This window comes from Bactrocera dorsalis, chromosome 5 (assembly GCF_023373825.1).
Source record: "Bactrocera dorsalis isolate Fly_Bdor chromosome 5, ASM2337382v1, whole genome shotgun sequence".
In the NCBI taxonomy this organism is placed as follows: domain Eukaryota; kingdom Metazoa; phylum Arthropoda; class Insecta; order Diptera; family Tephritidae; genus Bactrocera; species Bactrocera dorsalis.
The window spans coordinates 1,626,014-1,641,117 of NC_064307.1; the positions used below are offsets into that span (position 1 = coordinate 1,626,014).

Below are 15,104 nucleotides of genomic sequence, written 5' to 3' on the forward strand. Positions count from 1 at the left end.
GGTAAATATGAGCGTACAGTTGTAAATTTATTTGCTTGTGGGCGCATGATAAACTATCCACCAAAGCGACTCTATTTCTAGGTAATCTTTTGTATGCCCTACTTACTCGGCGACTGCGACTGAGTTGCTGGAGAGAGCTTGGCAGCTAAATCGAGTCGCTTGTGACTGCTGGGCAAACATACTTGCGCACACATGAAGTGGAGTGTTGTATTTAATCATAATTATAGCGATGCACACAAACAAATGCCCATAGAACGTAAATCACTGCAATTAGATAATTTCATTGCTTCGAGTGTAATAATTGTGTAGTGAATAATAAATTAATATTTAATTAATGCATTTAAATTACAATTTGCTTCCTAATTGAATATTCATGTGCAGTAATTGCAAGTAGACAAACCTACTAATTGCCTGGAGGGAGCGTTTTTCCATAAATTTAGTTGCCTACCTGCAGGGGCTAGCAATTTATGGCAGTGTCAAAATACATATGATTGTATCAATATGAATAATCATCGATTTCATGTTAGTTTCTATTCGTTCCATTTATTATTCACAAGCATCGATTTCATCCTCTTTTGTCGAAAAAAATACGCAGAGTTGCGTTGGGCAGGGCGTATGAGTGACTACGATCAGCCTGAAGGTAATTTCATAGAAAGTGAAGCTTTTTCAGAAGAAATAGTTTTATTGCATCATTTGTTTCAAATTAAATGTTAAGTCATCAAAAATCGTATTACTGTCACGCTCTCATTAGGTCGTTAAACGACACCTCATAAATTGCAAAGGCAAGCTTAAAAGGCACACTATGTGGGAAATTCAAAATAAATTTATTTTGTTTTTGTTCCATATTTAGATAGGTTACTCCCTTAAAAATAACATACTGAACTCTTATATCAATATCTGAAACAGCTTTTGAGTTACAACTTTCGAGTTACTGCTTTTATGTTTGCTCAGTTCAATCGGCATAATCAGTTTATCTTAACATGCGTTGATCTCGAAACTGCTGCTTCCGAAATTTCAGCAGTGATAACCCTAAGACAAATGATTCGATCAATAACAATTTTATTCTATATGTTTTTTATATGGTTCTCCATACCAAGTCCTACTCTTCCTTTGATTTGATTGGGCAGGTCAACAACGGCAAAAATTTTTAGTTAAAAATTAGTTTTTTTCAGGCCGCCTTTTCGTAAATTTTTCAACCGCATGTCAATGTGCTGACATAATATTCCAGTAGACAATTGTTTTTACGTTCCACGGAGAAGGCGGAACTACTGCAGTGGATAACTAATTTTTGTCATCATGACTTTTACATTTGTTTTTAGTTCGTGAAAGTCGCCTAATTGTAATGCTCTGCCATTAGGTGATCCCCTTAAGGGTTATACTCATTTTAAGTCAGAAAAAATGCATTTTTTATAATTATTTTGAAAGGGCATTTTATTTAAAAAATAAATTATATAAATAAATAATAAGTACATTAATAAATACTGCAAACTATTTGAAAAGAGTGGACTATTGGAACAACATTGGAACTTTTTGGTGCACAAAATTGTGGACATCTTGAGAATCACGGCAGTTGCAGAGCTTAGAACCTAACGATTTGGTTAAAAAAAACACTTACGAAGCGAATCCAGTCATATCCTTGAAGGCGAAAAAAATTGACCCGAAACACAACAAGAAACCATTTGAGGGACTTATTATTTAGGGTGCTCACTTCACGACAACGATATGCCGTCGTGGACGACTGCCATCAGCAAATATGTGGTTCGGGACAGGAAGCAGGGATTGACTCCCAAAATGTCGGAGGTTTTTTGCAGCGCCTGAAAAAAGATAACTGCCGCCAAATGCGAACCCGATCGAAAACGCAGGGACAGTTAAGTAGATAAAATTATGCGGGAAAAGATGCGATCAATAAACCAATTAAAAAGGAATATTGGAGAAATATGGTGAAATTTAAAACTAACGGTTAGCATATAACATATATATTAACACAATTTGCTTTTTTACTCCACAAACATGCAATCTATTTCACTAAAGAACTCGTTATAAACGGGGAAAGAACCCGCGCAAATTAAAAATTCGTTGACCTCATATACTCCAACCAAGCAGCTGCGTAACCCACGCTTATCTTAAAGCATATCCAAACTATAGGGTGATTTTTTAAGAGCTTGATAACTTTTTAAAAAAAAAAAACGCATAAAATTTGCAAAATCTCATCGGTTCTTTATTTGAAACGTTAGATTGGTTCATGACATTTACTTTTTGAAGATAATTTCATTTAAATGTTGACCGCGGCTGCGTCTTAGGTGGTCCATTCGGAAAGTCCAATTTTGGGCAACTTTTTCGAGCATTTCGGCCGGAATAGCCCGAATTTCTTCGGAAATGTTGTCTTCCAAAGCTGGAATAGTTGCTGGCTTATTTCTGTAGACTTTAGACTTGACGTAGCCCCACAAAAAATAGTCTAAAGGCGTTAAATCGCATGATCTTGGTGGCCAACTTACGGGTCCATTTCTTGAGATGAATTGTTGTCCGAAGTTTTCCCTCAAAATGGCCATAGAATCGCGAGCTGTGTGGCATGTAGCGCCATCTTGTTGAAACCACATGTCAACCAAGTTCAGTTCTTCCATTTTTGGCAACAAAAAGTTTGTTAGCATCGAACGATAGCGATCGCCATTCACCGTAACGTTGCGTCCAACAGCATCTTTGAAAAAATACGGTCCAATGATTCCACCAGCGTACAAACCACACCAAACAGTGCATTTTTCGGGATGCATGGGCAGTTCTTGAACGGCTTCTGGTTGCTCTTCACCCCAAATGCGGCAATTTTGCTTATTTACGTAGCCATTCAACCAGAAATGAGCCTCATCGCTGAACGGAATAAATCGGACGTAAAGCGCGAAACACATTTCGAACCGAACACTGATTTTGGTAATAAAATTCAATGATTTGCAAGCGTTGCTCGTTAGTAAGTCTATTCATGATGAAATGTCAAAGCATACTGAGCATCTTTCTCTTTGACACCATGTCTGAAATCCCACGTGATCTGTCAAATACTAATGCATGAAAATCCTAACCTCAAAAAAATCACCCGTTATATACTTCCACATACTCTGACAGTTTTAGCAGTTTTACTCGCACATATAATTACATAAACACAAGTTGCCGAGTAAATGCGGAAAATGTGGTAACTTTTTACGAAATTTGTATATTTAAACTTTTCCAAGAGTATTACGTGTGGCACTCAGGCGTATCATAGCGGTTGCGGTTAGTCGCAGTGGCTGTCAGTGCAGCGGCAGATACAGCAGATGGAACAGGGTAACGGCCACATACCTAAAGTCAAAATAGAACAGAGGGTTGCCACTTGCCAGAACTGCCACACTAACTTTCTATAAAACTTGACATTCGCGCTGATGAAATTAGTCGACTAAACAGACAGCAGCAAATGCAATATGCACACACCCGCACAAGCACACACACACACATAGTCGAGCATGTGTATAAACATGTAAATACTTGCTAGAATTTTAAGCACAGAAAACTGAGAAGTTTAGCAGTGTATGCACACACACACAGGCGCCCACACGCTGCCGCCCCCGCGCAGGAAAGTTAACGAAATAATATCAAATGCAATCGGAACGAAAAACACCGACCTCGCCACATGATGCACTTCAGCTGCGATGTTGTTTTTGCAAAGCAACTGTGGCACAACACTTGCTTTCAAATTGCATGCAACACATACAAACTTGCTACACTCATATGTTTTGTTTGCGAATTTCCCAAACACACACATACACACTACCCACTACACAATGTAGCGTTGTCCAATGTGTTTTGGTAGCGGAATATGTTGCATATAGTTCGCTGTGGCGCAGATGTGGCATGTGGCAGGATTGCAGTATAGCGGAAAAATAACATATCCTCTCTGTTCATCTTATTTGCACTGTTCTTTATTTATGGCTCGCAGCTGCTGCGGTGGCTATGCCACAACAACTTCCACAACCACTTCCCTCGCGCTGGACACTCCATTGTTGAGGCTGTTGAGGCTGTTGACGCGAGCAGAAACGGGGCGGTGCGAGCAGAGGGAGTGTGCGCTTGCTCGCGATTTTTTGACACTTAGAAATCGCGTTGAAATGAAAATGAAATGTGAGATGCGCGTGAAACATACTATACATATATGTACATATGTATATACACGAGTATATATTTTTAAAGTGCTTTAAAATTGATAAAATGAAATTTATTTATCATCTCTTAAAAAGGTTTAATTTAACTTAAAAAGTTGAAAATGTAAACTGAATTTTTTTCGAAGAAACTATATTAATTTAAAAATATTTTATTGGAGACTAAGTAAGGAAGGTCTAAGTTCGGGGGCAATCAAACATTTACACTTCTGAAGCTTGTAAGAATCACAGCCAGAGGAATAAGGGGAATCCAAGCAATTTTATACATTCATATGCTATATATTGTACATATGTATATAATTATACTATATACATAAACATATATATAATATGAATTAAACAACTTTTGCGTGGGGTTGGTGTAGCGGTTTACGTGTAAGAGGAGATTATATATATATGTATGTACATATGTACTGCATGTAAAAATTGAGAATGAATTTTTTCTGGTCTCGGAAAACTTATGATTTTCAAATTGCATTCGCAGTGCAGTAGTGTCCATTTCACGCGGAAAACACGCCACTGCGTGTCCATTTCGCGAATCCATTTTTATTTTGTTCTTTCTTGGTTTGTGGCAGCAACCACAGCAACGTCAATTACAGCGCACACACACACTAAGCTACAGTTGGTTGGAAGTAGTCAGCGAAATGTGAGTAGCAACAAATTACAAATATACAGCTAGTATTACCGTTATATCTGTTCCGTTGCAATGAAACCCTAAAAAAATTTCGACTCGACGAAAAAATTAAGCAATTATTTATACTTCAATTACACGAAAATATTTATATTTTTTAAATAAAAATTAAAATGATCAAACTTCAAATTTTGACATAAAACGAGAACAACAACAACAATAAATATAAATAATTAACGCTCACCTGCGCCATTTTACAGCGACACTGACCACAATGGCCGATCAGCTGTCAGTTGCCGCATTGTGTTACAGTTACAATTAGGTGACAATTAGTCGTGATTGTGTTGGTTCAACGCCAGCAAATGGCAGCTGTGGCAACACCGGCACCAGCAGCAGTAAGTGTGATTGGCAATCGCAAACAAAAGCAACAATACCAATTGTGCACGTGTGTGTGTGTGAAACAATAAGGACAGCGTTCGCTTTAGACGCCACAAAAGACATTTCAACAATTGCATTTAGGTGCTTATCAGTACATGTGTGTGTGTGTCCTGAGACAGTACGGCTCGCAACTCGTGGTTGACAAGTCAATAACAGCCGACAATAGACGACACCGTCGCAGACCTTGTTTACCAACGACCAGCACTGTCAATTGCCAGACTTGGCCACATCCAATCACAACACAAATCGCTCTCGCACACCTGCACACATGGGTGGATGTGGGTGTCGAAATCAGTTACGATTCTGTTTTAATTAGACTTGATTAAGACGTAAACGCTTTAAATGATTAAACTGCAGCGCTTGTATCTGTAGAGTAATAAGGTGTTTTCGTACTAAATGAGGCTAGATTAATATACAGATGCATCACTTAACGGTTGTTTGTATTGCTTTAAACCAATTGTTTTGATTAATTGTTTGTAACTCTAGTCAATTTGGGAAAAGAATATTTCGTTAACAGTCCATTAGTGTTAGGTTAGGTTATATAAGGTTAAAGGTCGGTCCAAAAATGGCGGGATCGTTTGGAGAGCGCCAAGCCATAAGTACTTTTAAGTATTGATCAAAACTTTTGTCAAAATCGTCAAGGTACTTTGAGTCTGCCACAATTTTGTTGAGAAGGCAGATGCCAATTCCTGCTATTTGCAAGAGCTTGATAATGAAGAAGAAAGTGTTTGGATGTTTCCACATCACCTTCCTTCATATAACTTTAACAGTAAGCATTCGATAATATTTTCAACCTTACCGCATGCACTCTTATTGAGCAATGTCCATTAAAAACTCTCATGATTACAGCAAGATGAACCTCACTGAGAATAGGTAGTTCAGTTTATCTATGACTCATGTGAAGTTCAGAGATCTAGTGCTAGAATGGAAGAGAACAACGGAGACTAACTCGTCCAAATCCGATGTAGTCGGAAAATTTATTCTTTGCTAATTGACTTTGCATTTTCATCGATTTCGCCATGCTTGATTTACTTTAAGGTAGTATTACCGCTGTGTTGTCTAAATGAATGCTCACCTCCTTGAAAAAATGGACCACCACAGTACCTGTAATTATTAAGAATTATCATCGCTTGATGAAGCTTCAAGAGCCCTTTCACACAGCCAAATTAATTTATTACCTTAAGATTATAATTGAGAAAACAATTTTGCCGATAGGCTCGATTAAGAACCATCTGTTATACTTACTTGTATTTACTTGTATTCTTCATTTTTCTAATGGTAAAAATTGTGTTATTTGATCAATGAACACAACCACATTTACAGCCTGGACAACAACCCGCAGAATTGCATTCAACTTTAAGCTAGATTTCAATTAAGAATTAATGTAGTAAAACAAAATTTGTATCTTTTGTGGTAAATCAATTAAATTAGCGCTTTAATCGAGCAAAAGCCAACTCATTGATCTATTAACTCCTGTGCGAAAATGTCATAAGCTCGAAAATAGAGAATGGGGCTCTATTCTGAGAAGTTAAGAATTTTTCCATCATAATTAAAATTTTTAACTGATATTCAGGTTCAGAGGGCCTTGTGTCAAATTTCCCAAAACCAAAATAATAACTCTTAGTGCACTCCTATGTCCTTAACGCAGTTACGAATGTAATTATCGCGACAAGGGTTAATTTAACAGCTTGCCGAACTGAGAAAAATGTAACACCGTTATATTTTAGAGCGCGTAACATATTTATATTGCACTTGCATTATTTTCATGCATAATTCTCTCGCTCACTTATGTAAATAAGCCAACACTTGGAGTTCTTTTCAAATGTGAGAAACAACGTTGAAGAATAATGGTAAACTAAAATTTGCACAAAATTACAAAAGAAACCTAATTAACCTTAATTTATTTGGATTAAATTACATTAAGTATGAAATTGTACAGATGAGCACCCTCTGAAGGTGGCAAGCGCACATAACCCCACGATATTTAGCACGGTTCCAAGTTTTCGATATAACAGAACGCAACAATTTATAACAAAATTTAGCAGAAAATGGCGTTTTGAAAGCGGGCTAAGCCACTCGCAGCAAAGCGAGTGGGAAATAGGGTCCGGGCACCGAATGGGCTTCGAGTGCAGCAGCGAGGGGACGTTGGCGCCGCGCAAAGCGGTACTTGCAAGCGCACTGGAAAATTTGCATTACTTACGTGTAAGCTTGATATCCTGCTGCCGCCTGGCGAGGGGTACGAACACCTACCGAAGCATGCGGAGCGGCGTGGGCAAGTGAGCACGAGCATGCCACTTCAGCATTTGAGCACTTTTAACCCTGCTTGACTAGCTTACTGATATTCCACCTGACACCCGGACGAACTGACAGAGAGATATTCAGTTATTCCACTAACACACTAACACACACATACACAGCTGTTGCGGTTTGCCAGCGCGCTTGGCATTTGTTTGCCGTATTTCTGACGAGTTGGCAGTTGGCATTTCGCGTTGTTATTGTTCTTCACAGCGCAGCTGCTAGCTAGCTGTCTGCCTGCCTGCTCGTTCGCCTGTCCGTTCATTCGTTAGTCTGTCTGTCTGTCTGTCGTGGCTTGTTTGCTCTCACTTTTGTTATGAAGGTTGCAATTTTGCTTGCCTTGGTTACCCCATTCCGCAATTGTTGTTGCTGTTGTTCTGACTGTTGCTGCTGCTGCTGCGGCTGCTCTTTCTCAAGTCACAATTTGCATGACAAAGGTTTTGGGGTACATTGTGCATTTCATTGGCGTGAGCCTGGAAAAAGTACTTTTTTTTGCAAAATCTGTGGGAGTGTTTTCATGTGTGTGTGTGTTTCTTTGCGCTTCAGTGACATGAGTGACTTGTTGTTTACTTGGCTTTTCACTTGACTTTCAATGAAATGCAAATGAAGGTCTTAATATAAAAGGCGCACAGGTACACATATTTATGTATATCCATACACGTATATATATCTAATACATACATATAAATGTGCATGCCCAGGTAGGGCTATACGTGTGTGTGTATTTTCTGTACTTTGGCGAAATACTGTTGTTTGAGGCGAAAATCTATTAAATATTGAGTTTGCTGAAGATTGCAGTCAACTTTCTTTGATCATCAAAGGCATCTGGCAAAAGCCGCCTCTCTTATGTGTCAATCATGTGTCAGAAGATTTTTTTTAATTTAGAGCTAAAGCAGATTTTAACTCTTTGAATTATTCAAACGATTATGGAAAATCGTTGAAGCCAATGGAGAGGGACTGCGGTAACCATTGTTGAAAACAACCGGTTTTTAAGGTGGAATATAAACTGAGCTAATATTGGCTCTTAAACTATGAATTATTCGGGGCAAAAGGAGAGGACTTCAGATTGATGTATTAGACTTGTTCGGACTAAACTAAATATAAAAACTAGATTTTATATAAACTCAAAACGAAAAAACTGAATGGCTCGACACCTCCAAAAATTCAATCAATAAAATTAAAATCCCCAAACTCAAAGAATAGAAGTGCTGAAAGGAGTTCGATACGATACAAAATATACTGCGACAAAAATAGTAAGACCTAGTTTAATTAAAATTTCCTGCGCGAACCCATACGTCGAAATTTTCTTTTATTTGCCTGACTGTGATTAAATTGAGGACATTAAACGTGAATAGCTATGCGCAATTAAGTCTGTTCCGGAAATTGACTTTAACAACTGTTTCGAGGATTGGAAAACTCGTTGGCACAAATGTCAATACAAAGCCTTTGATGGGACGACATAGGTTTTGAAGAGCAAATTAAGAATTTTAAAATTATTAACAAAGTCTTACTATTTTTTGCTCATAGAGTATATCCCATACAAATAATAAAAGTATCCATTTCGAATTATACGATATAGTTTTGGGGAGATTTGATAATCAGGAAATTCAAGTTAAGCCCAAAAAAAGGAACCATCGGTACTAAATAAGCTATCAACTAAGATTATGTCGCCAATTAACTGGTTTTATGGACCTTTAGTTAGGTTAAATAAGGTTTATGGTTTGATCACAAAGATCACTCTGATAAAATTTCAAAACGCACTTTGTCAAACCAAGAAGTTTTGAATCTGAACTTTACCTTCTTCATCTTCTATCAAATATTTGCTTAGCCGGCTTAATTAGATTATATAATGCTCGTCTTGATGGTTAAACATCCAAAGTCTGGAAGGAAATGCTTATATGACTTCATACAGTATTACTTAAAACAATTTCAACAATTCGGAAGGATGTTGAACCAGACCGCATGGAAACTTATTGGTTCATGATCGATTAGAACCCATACGAAAACAGAAACTCGAACCTTGCTGAAGAAGTAGATTTCCCAAGATCTTTACTCTCCAGCCATGCAAAGTAAGTGACAGGGCAGTATCTAATGGGCCACCTATACTATATGTACGCTGAGCACTTGCCTTCCGTTCTAACAAAAATCTATTCCTTATGAGAAGTCAATTACTTCCATTATTCGGGATAAAGGCTTTGATTTACAAAATTGCTGTTTGCAGACAATTTTGCACATTGGGATACAGTCACATTCAACGGCTTTATCCGCAGTAAAAAAGTTTTAATCTTTGCCGTGGTTCTACTAAAGTTGTATCATCATGTATATATCACTTTTGTATTAAAAATTGGTAAAAGAACGCCTAAAGGGTTTTGCAGAACCCAAATCTCTGAGTTTTTCACAAGCGCATTGAGTTTAGAGTAGTGCGGTATTTTTCAACTGTAAGCCTTAGCTATTGGAGGTACTCGGTCAGCTTTTAGTTTTCGTAAAAAAAAACCAAGCTCTCCAGCGTGTTATAAAAGAGCTAAAAAATTTTTCTTTTCCCTGAAGCTCGTTCTCCTTTTGAATTCTTTTCAATAGCTTACCGATTCTTTATTCAGAGTCGAATCTAAACGTTTTTTTATACAACCTCCTCAATCACATACTAATCAAGGATCGTAGAAGAGGTTGACCGTATGATAATTGCAAAACTCGTAGTCCTGAATTACCTGGAATACGGCAAAAAGGTTTTATCAAATATGAACGAAAATTATTAAGAATTGTATTAAATTGAAATTAAAGGAATTTCTAAAAATTTTCTTTCCACTCATTAAATATGTCTGGCAACCCTTCGAAATATTAACTCAATTCCTTCTGTTTGAATAGAGAATATTTATTTTACTCAGAAGAATGCTTCAAAGACAATTCATAGCAGGCGAAAATACCGTAAAATTTAAGTATATTATAAAGTTTTGAATGTTGAGTATTGTCACATGGAGAATATGAAGAATGTGACAAGAGAATATTGACAACCTTTCATTTATTCGAGCTTGACCAAGGCTTTATTTCACAAAGTGCACAGCAGGGCAAGTGTAAGAATTTTGCACTGCGATGCACACATACACCAACTCATGTAAAAATGTATTCTTCTGCGCATGTGCAATAATACAAATATGCTTTACTTTAAACGAAAAAATGCATATGCAAACCAGAAAAAAAGAAACGCAGAAGAAGCACAAAATACGAAATGAAACTGTCATGTTGAGCACACACCCACTAAATACACACTCATGAACGTATGTATGTGCGAATGTAGCTATGCATGAGCTTATTTGAACGACACTGATGCATGCTGCGCAGAACCTCACAAAGCATACCTGTGTGTGTAGACTAATAATAGTATGTTTTCCTAGGAAAATCCTTTGTTAAGTGCAAACAAAATTATGCATGCCAACACGACCTCACTAACGGCATATACTATACATGCAAGTATATATGTGTATGAGTAAGAGTAGAGGAAAGCATACATTGATATACCTTGTAGGAAATTTATTACTTAAGATTCTTAAGAAAATTTGAGTGTGAGGAGTTTTGAAAATAATAAAACTTATGTATATAGATTGACCCATTTGGTTAAAACTGCAGACAATGCGATAACCAGCGAGATAACCCGGAAATATTTTTAGGTATTTTCGAATCTGATAGTTCATAGTTCACAGTCATGTGTCAAGTTTTTTAATTCTTATCTATTATCTTAAATGCAATAAATTGAAGTTTTACAAGTAGATTTTTACAGTCCATCAGCTATTTGGCAACTAGACCAACTCTCAAATACTTCGGTTGTATTTCAGTCAGACCAGATGAATTGGTTAACCAGATGATTAGATATTGATGTTTTTCTTGCTTATGTAACTTATTATTTAACTATTTGAAATAATTGCTGTCCCTTTTAAACAATAACTTTTTGTTTCGAGAAGTATTTCGTCTAACTATAGGATTATACAAAATTCCAAAAAGTGTTTTACGCTGTCTTAACTATATATGGGCACATAAGTTAGAGTGGACTTTTAGAAAGTACTTGAAATCAAGTCTATGAACCGAAAATATTAATGGATTCTCAGAACCAGAGTAAACTGAGTCACGTAACGCAAAAATATTTAATTTCGCAAGCAATGTATTTGATAAATCTATTTTTGTTCCTGCTTCTAATCATTCTAATCTTCTTCCATTTCCTAACGGATTTTTATGCATATACAATATATCATATTATATGCATACAGTTAATATGGAGCTGTAGTTGTGTCCAGTGTTGACCGCTTTATAAATTGGATTATTTGTGTAGAAAAGGTATACTTTTCATACCCGTTCAGGGTTGAGCTGCCAACAGCTTAGGTATTACCTGGCAACGAGATTATATGAGTATGGATTTGCTTTGATGATGACGACAGAATTTAGCAATCATAGTGCACCGACCACAGAGAGAATATTTAAAATTCTTCCTTCTAAGATTTTTCTAAAATATGTTTATTTTTTATAAGCTGGGCTATCTTACTTGAATATTGAGGCATGAAATTTATATGTGTATGTGCTGGTAACTACGTGTAAACATCGCCACTCAGAAACCAATGAAGCCTTAACACTTTATAAATTAGATATTAAATATGAATGTACGTATATACTCTCCATTATATAGGCAGACTCGTATTCAAGGGCTAGGATAAAATAACTATAAGCTTCTGTTTGTGTGTGCAAGCTACTAAGGCTTTAAGTCATGGTTCATGAGTGTAATCAATTATTCGATATTAGTTGGCTATGGGTGATATTTTATTTTGTCACTTTTGGAATGCAGTTTAGTTCAAAAAGTAACGGTATTCGTGAATTTATGTAATCTTCTTGTTAGTTACATTAAATTTGAAGCATGTTCAGTAATTCCCAAAAAATTAAGTTAGTCAGTTAGGCTTTGAAAGATATTGATATAGCTTTGGGTTTTGACTTTTGAATTTTTGGCGAGGCATTGAATTGGCATAGATTTTCTGAGAGTTTATTTGAGGAATATTCCAAATACCACTTTAAGGGCTAATGAATTTTATGCGCACTTTTTCAGTCTGAATTAGATCAGGTTTTATTGTCTTCCTTAAGAGAATGGAGTCATGTACAAAAGGCTCAAGCAGCTCACAACTTCCGGTCTTAGACCACCTATAAAAGAGCACCCATAAAAGAGCATAAAAAGATCTTTACTTAAATTTTGACCGGAAAGTTTGAATACAGCTACAGCATACAGCTAGTGGTTCGATTTAAATAGTTTGAACGGAGATTTTAATGTAGGCAATAATCTATGCCGAATTTCGATAAGATTTCTAGTTAATGAAAGGATTTCCATTCCATCACTGTTACGAAGTTCGAGGCAAACTTAATATGCCCGAGTACACACTGTTCAAGCTATAAAAAATTTTGGTATTAGGATGACCTCTGACTCTTTTAAATAACTAATTTAATATTCTCATCGTGAACCTTTCCATTTCTAATTCATATTCATTTATCACACATTTCATTTAACTTCATCTGATTTAAGTTAATAACGTTCTTTTTATTCTTGTCTTTGCAGAATTTAGGAAGAATTAAAAGAGGTAAGTGGAATCGTATTTGAAGTACCAAAATTATTTTGTAGTTTCGTTAACAAAATGATTTAATTTACACTGAGCCGATATTCTCGCTGCTCTTGCAATAATAAATATTTGGGAATTTAAGCTCTTCGCTTCAGTATATACCTATGTACTCGAAAGTCATTGACGTATATTCATCGGGTTGTTGTGTGTATTTGTTGAAAGCATACGGCTATGTTTATAGTGTACTATTACTGCCAAATGTTTACTTAAACACATACATACCTTTGCTTTTAGATTCGGTAAATTCAATTACCATATTAGCTCTTTAGATTTCGTAGACCACAAAAGCAATATTGAGTCTAACGAGTAACGTACCCAGGCGTTTCTTCGATTGTCTAGACTATGGACTAATATTTTTGCACTCAGGCAAAAATATAAGCTTCACAAATTATATTACTTTACTGCTGCTACACTTACACAAACATATGTAGATGTAGAATATTCGAGTGTATGTGTATAAGTGCTTTATGCATTTCTATTGAGTATGCCCGTTAGCATCGCCACTTAACTATAGACATATAAACATGAAAGCCTGTGTTATAATATACACATACATAGCACCTCAACAATACGCACACATCATGCATGTGTATGTATGTCGTGAGTGTGCCTGCAAGTGCTGCGTGCGAATTTACTTTTGTTTCAATTTATTGGATACCTTTTTCGGTTAGTTAGCCTGTCGAAAACACTCGCATGGAATCTTGCAATATTAACGCCGTAAATTGCTTAGCATTTAGAAACAATTTGAGCAGAGTCTGCTGAAAGCTCAATTGTGGTTTGAATGGAGAAATATGGAAAATATGTTCGAAAGAAAATTTAAGATCAATACAAATCTCGACGTTGGCATTGAATTTATTAAGTAGCCCTTCGGTCAATCATTTTTTTTTTTTTTGCCTGGTCAAGTTGGAAACAGATTTTGTTTTCAATATAAACGAGGAAACAACCTTTAGGCTTTATGCTATATGATCTCTGAATTCAAAAAATTTCAAAGTACTATCTGATCAAATTTGACTCGGACTGGTCCATATGAACTACGTGCACAAACCAAATCGATACAATTTTTTCTCCATTTCGAGATTCCCTACTTTTTTAAAGAAAAAACACAAGATTTTCAAAATTAATTGGAAATATTTACTATCATTCGAAAGAATATTTTATTGGCCGCGGCTACGTCTCAGATGGTCGATTAATTGAGCCCAAATCGATGACTCTTTCGAGCATTTCTCGCACAATTTAAAATCTCGACGTAAAATGGGCCAAGTCGACTATTCCCGGTCTTCGTGTTCACTCTCAGCTACGGCTGCTGTATTTTCCTCACTGTGTACTGGACGTGGTCTATTCGGTGGAACATTATTCAATAATAAATGCTGTCCAACCACCTCTGTTAATAATCATAAGATCTCAACATCTCTTAAAGATTGACCCAACTTATTTTAGTTAAGGTTTCTAGTTTGAAGAGTTTCCATTCCAGACTTTTGGTACGCTCCTTTGAAAAACTACGTCGAGTAGAGGACGCAGAATAGCTAATTAACCGAGTGGCTTAGATTCTTCTTCTTATTGATTGGCGTAGACACAGCTTACGCGGTTATAGCTGAATTTCGTTGAGTTTAGATTCTACATTCACCAAAAACATCATTACTGGTGACCAGAAGTGGGTTTATGAATATCAGGCGGAAACAATATAGAGAATATTGTTACAAAAATTAACCAAAAACGAAAAGATCTCAGTCAAGACTTACAAGAAATGTGTGGAAATTTTGAATAGTACCTGATATACTTAAACTGACTCAAAAGGAGCCAATCTTGATCAGATGATATACGTATAGGTGTTAGTGTATTACAAAGATCTGTTCAATTTTAGTTTTCTTATTCCAAAGTTTGTTCTAAATCAGAAAATATCAACATTCTTTGTTTTAAATCCGG

At 36.3% G+C, this 15,104-nt stretch overlaps 1 long non-coding RNA gene across 1 annotated transcript in view; it reads left to right on the top strand.

The window, feature by feature from the left end:
* The window catches only part of LOC125778729 (uncharacterized), a 142,190-nt gene that overhangs the window by 77,924 nt on the left and 49,162 nt on the right, over positions 1 to 15,104 (top strand). Inside the window, exon 3 of the long non-coding RNA XR_007422886.1 lies at positions 13,121 to 13,142. This is a non-coding gene — a long non-coding RNA (uncharacterized LOC125778729). The remainder of the gene's footprint in view (positions 1 to 13,120; positions 13,143 to 15,104) is intronic.